We start from the raw sequence: 7,041 nt of genomic DNA on the forward strand, positions 1-7,041 counted from the left end.
CCATTTCTCGTAAAAACAAAATTTGTTAATACAAACATCCACTCTGTCGAAGCCCATATGATCTTCTTAGGATCGGACATGGTCGAAAAAATATATATTTAAATTTAATGTTGACATCTTCAAACGATGTTGAAAAACCTTCTTCTATGGAGATAGAGCATAAGTATAAAATTGAAACAAAGAAAGTACCACCGGTTCACTAATAAGTTAGCTACAAATGACTTCGCACTGAATGATCATTTTTAGATAACTTCACACTACTTCCGATAAAGGGTTCAGAGTTTGAATCCCGGGCCTCGCAAAATTCACATGTGGTTTTTCTAAGTGTGTTTGGGCCCAGAGTATGGACCTAATAGGTTGAGCAAGTTGCTAACATCCATTTTTCGTAAACAAAACAAAAAGCTGTTGGTAAAGCCGCCACTCTTTCGAGGTCTATTTATGATCCCCATAGGGTTCATACACACAACAATACAGTTGCAGCGCGTCGACGCAGGTCTTACTTGATTCCAGATGCATCTGATTAGAATCTTCAATTGGATTAAACATCTAATTTAAGATTCAAGTGCAGTGCAGTGTGTCTGAACCCTTAGGATCAAACATGGTATATAAAAAGTTAGCTAGTTGAGATTTTGAATAGAGTTACGTCTCAACGGTGAAGAATACGACAATAAATAAAGGTCATGGCCTCACGGGTATGGGTCTAAAGTTTTTTAGCGAATGGCTAGTAACAAATTTCTCCTCCTTAATTTCCTATTAAAATATAAATTCATTCTAAATAGGTACACGGTACACCTACTTTCCTTTATAGTTAGTTTTTATTCCTTCACTCACCGAACCAGCCGATGTTTTACCGCGAAGAAAGCAATGAATATAATTTATTTGATTTTTTATTACTTTCTGTAAGCACATACTAAATTTTATTGCATAGAGACTTTTTATAATAGTGTTATAATTTCCTTTGGGATGAATTAATAATCCAATGTGAAGCTTAAATTAAAACACTAACAACCCGCATGCAGTATGGTAATAAATACGGGCTGCATGGCCTCTGCGGGGGTGGTTTTAAGCATTAATTATTTATTACACCGTAAGTTTCGTAATTACAATAATTCAAAATGGATATTTTCAGTGTGTAATGGCGACAACTAGTGACCAAATTAAAACCCATTCGCTGCGGACCCTATTATTATTTTATTTATTTTATTACTATTCAACTACCACATTTAAATAACATGCTAATTATATCTAATGGCCAACGGATGGGCAACGCACCAGTTGCGTTGAACGCAGCGAATAAGTAAGTCAACATCTATTAAATATACAGTCGAGCTTGGTTATTACGAGGAAGATGGGACCGACTGATTTTGCTCGTTATAAACATTACTCGTTATATTGTTATATAACATTTTTCGCGCCACGTTCTATTTAAGCATAGAACATAAAAAATCTGAAAACCATCGTAAAAATCCTCGAAACAAGCATGGCATTCATAAACTACAAAAGAAGTTGGTAGTTACCTACTTACTGACTTCACAAAGCTTGGATTTTTTACATGCAATTTCAACCATATGCGTGGATATTTTTTTAATGTTGTCGGCGAAAACACCAATTAGGTACTTAGGCATTTAATTAGTGTCATAAACGTAATCCGATCCAGGCGGCATTGGTCGGATTTTATTGGATAGGGTCGAAAATGTTAAATGATCGACACATCAACAGTTTTTCTCGGTATACCAGAGAAGTAGCTCGTTATAAAAGTGAATAAATGTATGGAGAAAATCGTAAACTAAAATGTCAACGAATGTTTCCTCATAACATCCGAGATCTCGCTATTTCCGTGATCGTAATATCCAAGTTCGACTGTAAATATGCGATTATTCTATATAACTGCACTTCTTTCTGTAAATGAGGTGAGATTCGCAAATAGTGATAAATTGTTCAAATGTAAAGAAAAAAATATTGGTAATTCTTTATTTTATTAGTGTGTTTAATGTTTGAAGGCAGGGGTCGTTTTTCATAATGCAATTAGTGAGACCGTCGCTTCTTTAAAAGTATGTACCAAAATCGTAAAAAGATACAAATTTTTCATATTTATACTGTATACTAGTGTATTAGTGTATACAATCAATGCAAAGTGAAAAAAGTGTATAGATAATTGCTAGAGCTTGTGATTTCTCGAGATTAGAAATCAAAAATACGTGTTTTCTAGAAAATGTGTCATTATAACAACATTTTACTTCTCTTGCCGATTTTTTTTTCCATTTCTTAGATCTTCCGGCCATTTTTTAACCATATTTGTTTTCATAATATTAACAGTTGATACCTTTTTTATCACTTCCGGTAAAAAAGAAATAACGGCAAAATTGAAGAAATTCCTAGAAATCTAATTTTCTTGAGAATTTTCATTCGGTTTCTTTTAATTTCCAGTTGTATTCAGTAGCTTAGCCTAGTGATGATTTCTCTAGAATCTCATGAAAATGAATTGCTAGAGAAGAGAAGTCTTGATCGCAACCTGGAGATATTGCTGTTTATTTACATTCAATGTACCTACTGTCACGACCTCGGACTTCGGGTCTTATACCTAGAGTACCTTTTAGGGGTGTAGAGTGGCCTGAACACGCCCTTGGCCTCGTAGTCAAATAAACTGCACCGAGCCGCACCCTTGACCACCCAGAGGGACGTTTCTTTCCAGAAATAAGTCCCACGGCCCGTGTCTTTGAGGCTGAGGACACGGTTCGTGGAAGACCAGGTGTGAACAAATAAGAAAGTATGCGAGACGACGAATGAAATTGGGCTTCACCCCTTAAACAGTATAAAAAGTGACCAACTGTCGCTAACAATAATGTATGAAACATGTCAGTAGAATGTGTAGACAAAACGCCAATAAATTGCAATACCATGTATAAAGAATGAATGGGAAAAATAACTTGTATTGTAATTGAGAGAGAGGAATGTTAGATAGTGCAAGGAGAAGAAAAAGAGTTGTTAGAAAATAATATGTTGAATGGCAACAATGCCATAATTTGACCGTTGGAGATATTGCAACGTCGCCTTGAAAAAAACCGTTGAAAGCGATTTTCAAGATGGCGTCAGTGTCGGAAAACAGTCAAACAATGAACTCACGAAATTTTGTCCTCCGTAAAACAAATTATAAAACAATGTAATAATTATATAACATCCACGTAAATATACCCTGCCGTTATAAAACTAATTCCGGTGCGTTATTTTGCCCAGCCCAAATCCTAAAAAAAAACCATACTAAAGATAAAAAAAGGACAGTTTACCAGTTACTAACTAAAAATTGTGATACCAGGATTCGAATTGAACTTTGTCTGAGCTAGACCGGAACCCTGGATTTATCACTACCTATAAGCGCCTTGAGCAGCAGTGTACTTAAAACTGTACAGTCTGAAGAAGTACTATTAGATTCGTTGCTATGAAATAATAACGAAATTTTATACAGGATTGCACGAGAGCAAAGCCCGCTATAGTCAGGCCGTGACATGAAACTATAAACTTTGGTGGTAGTGCTAGTTATTGCTTATACTTAGAATGAAATATGGTAAACTGTTTGTAGAAAATATTTCTTGCATATTGAAATAAATGGTAATAATTTGAATTAAATATGTAATTTAAAATCTTCATTTATTTGCGAACAGTTTATCGCATTGCATTAGAAGATAATCAATATCTAAAGCTGGGTATTTATTAGCGAGCCGTAACTATAACCGTTCCAGCGCATCTATTCTATACACTATACTGCTATCGGCATCTATCGAGGGTAGTTTTGTATCGAATATTAGAACTTATTGTAACAATTACAATAAGTTAGTTGTAATAATAATACTTCGATACAAACAAATGAAAAACCACCCTCGATAGCGACCGATAGCAGTCTTGTGTATATAATAGATGCGCAGATACTGTAACTAACTCCAGATGAGAATTAATTATTTATTAGGCTTGCAAACTAATTATTTGGCGTCCATATTATTTACTGTATCTACAACGTTCACAGTTACGACTCGCTAATGAGTACCCGGCCTAACACTACCATAATAATTCGCAATTCAGTGCTACGGTTTTAATAAAGTCGACCTTGCAGCTTAGTTTAATCGAATGATAGAAATAAAAATCCGTATAACCAATCATAGAAATCAGATTCATGTTTGAAAACTGGTGATGTGAAAATTTGTCCCATGTCCCATTTTACTCTTATATATCACTTGAACCCCTTTAATCCTCAGCCCTTTAAATATTTGTAAAACCTATCACTAAGCATCTGCATTGTACCCAACGCAAGGCATCATGAAAATCCCTCGAGCCGCTCAAGAGAGACCCTTGTTAAAAATCATAGTCGCTCCCTAAAGATCAATATCCTATTACTCACAGAACAGATAAGGACTTGCCCAACAGAGTAGGTAGGTACCTATCAGATATGTACATATTCATGGATGTTATTGCGTATAATATATCGACTGGTTTTGGTGTTAAGATGAATGCGCCGCCTATCAGAGGCACCTAACGGAAAAATACGAAGTTTGCATTTTGAGACATTTTTTTTTCTATATTTACATTTTGTGTTTCAAGTGTTTTAGTTAATTAATACGTAGTGATCTAAAAGCAATAAAAAAAAGAAAAAAATCAAAGATAATAATGGTAGTTTTACAATTTAAAAAACGTTATACCATGTGAATTCCTTAAAGGATGCACTCTTATTATTTTTTATTGACCATGCCCGATCCTAATAATAAGATCATAATATGGGCCTCCACAGAGTGGAGTTTTGTATTGACAGAATATTGTTTTTACGAGAAATGGAAATGTTTGCCACTGGCTCAACCTAATAGGTCCTTACTCTGACACATCAGCCTGAATCTACCCACTGCTGGATGAAAGCCTCTTCAAGCTGCTTCCACTTCTCTCAGTCCTGTGCGTTGCATTGCAACGTACTTCCGCAGAACTTTATCATTTCATCGATTCAGCGGCCTCTAGGTCTACCTTGCGGACGTTTTATACCTCTTGGACACCACTGGATGACTAAATTCGTCCAGCGATTGTCTAGTATGATAATAATATTATGTCGTTACGAATTTTGGTCTGATATTCCTTTCCTTCGGGCGATTTTACGTTACTGCTGCCAAGGTAGTTTTACTTTTTTTCGTGTCCGGAAACTTGCACGTATGCAGTTTGCCGTATCACACTTCACCGTGAAATGTTGTATCGGAAATATATGGCTGTATATTAAAGACCGTCCAACCTCTTTGTGTCGTATAGTTCTTATATAAAATGCATGCATAAATAAAACACAGTTCTTTTCTGTTTATAGGAAGATAATATACTGGATTATTTGTTAGGTTAGTGTCACACACTGATTTTTCGCCCCTGTGGGGGGCGCTCCCATAAGGAGTAGTGCTCCCCAGCCGCTCGGTCTGACCCTGGTAGTCAATGTGCCACCGGTGGAATGATGATGACCCTCGACAAGGCCGAACAAAATCATACGAAATATCACATATGTGTAAGTCCCGCAGTTTGCTCTGGCAGGTCCCACGACTTCTCAGGGTGAACTGTGGATGTATAAGTCGGTCGCAGACCATGTAAATATAGGTAATAGGTAATAAGGTATAGGGTTAAATTTGAATTAAATATATATTGGATAAAGGGGTTAATTAAATTAGATTAGATGTAATATAAGATTTGATTTGTTATTATAATAGGTATTGTAAAATTGTAAATTAATATGCAATGCAAGGATTAACGAGGTAATAAAGGGGGACTTATGGATGGGCGTTAATGGTACATAGTAATTAAGGTAATTAAGGTGTATGTAATATTAAGGGTATATAGATCGATGTCGCTACGCATCGCGCGTACACGGCACAATAATTGTTAACATATGCTCATAGGCCTGTTGCGAAAACTTCCATTTGTACATATGTGCAATCACAAAGTATAGCAACACATAGCTGTTCCGCGCGCGACGTTTCCGAATCGGTATTCCGGCAGCTTTCCTGCTCTGACGTACGACGGCGTCTCTGTCGTATGTGTTGAAACCGATTTCGCGATCCGAATTTACTCTCTCTGCACATTCGCAGACTGGCACTCACCGCGAACAGTCACTTCAAGCTCCGATACGAAAATTACTACTGTTACATATACTGTTACAATACATACTACGTTACAATAATTCGAACAAAATCGATACGAATTCCGCCACCTATCTTGAACGTCACAACGTCGCCAGCTTGCTCCGCCACCTCCGCCGATTGATTTTAATACGAAGCCGCCACCTTCGTCGAAATTATTCCGCCACCTCCGCCGACCCAGCCCGCCACCTTTGGATGCCAACGCCATTACAATCGCCCATCCAGAGGACATTGATGCGAGTTCCGCCACCTTTCTCGAACGCCATAACGCCGCCATCTTGCTCCGCCTCCACTACCGATTGATTTCAATACGAAGCTGCCACCTTCGTTGAAATAATCCCGCCACCTCCGCCACCTTTGGATGCTGTTTCACCGTTATCATCGCCGATCTGGAGGACATCTGGTGAATATCTGCCGCCATTGATGGTCTTTTTCAAGATAATTATCGACGGCCGACCGAACTAGATCTTCTCTGAAGCCTTCATAACGACGAATAGAGCAGACACACTCAGATATTGTTACCGATATTGCGCTGTAGTTCGATAAGCGAGTCAAAATGAGCAAGATCCCCTCGCTTTCCGGGTTATTGAACCCGGACTCACATGCGCCGATTGATGACAACTTTAAATCCGACCTGACGCAGATCCATGGGCTGAGGAGGAAGCTGAGAGCGGCAGATTTTGCCTGCATCTACGGCTTTCTCTGCATCGCTTATGGGGTCCCGCCTCATGAGTCACTGCCAGATCTCCAAAAACAAAAGGATAAACCAGAGAGAAAAAAGAAACCAAAATCAAATATGCAGAGAGTCTTGGAGGAAATAGAGGCCATCAAACTGGTTACCTCCGATCACGCCGACACGGAGGACGACGCTGACTATGAGGACCTAGACATAGAT

The sequence above is a fragment of the Rhyacophila brunnea genome, unplaced genomic scaffold, assembly GCF_057557595.1.
Source record: "Rhyacophila brunnea isolate RB1 unplaced genomic scaffold, BYU_Rbru_1.0 scaffold_14, whole genome shotgun sequence".
NCBI lineage: Eukaryota > Metazoa > Arthropoda > Insecta > Trichoptera > Rhyacophilidae > Rhyacophila > Rhyacophila brunnea.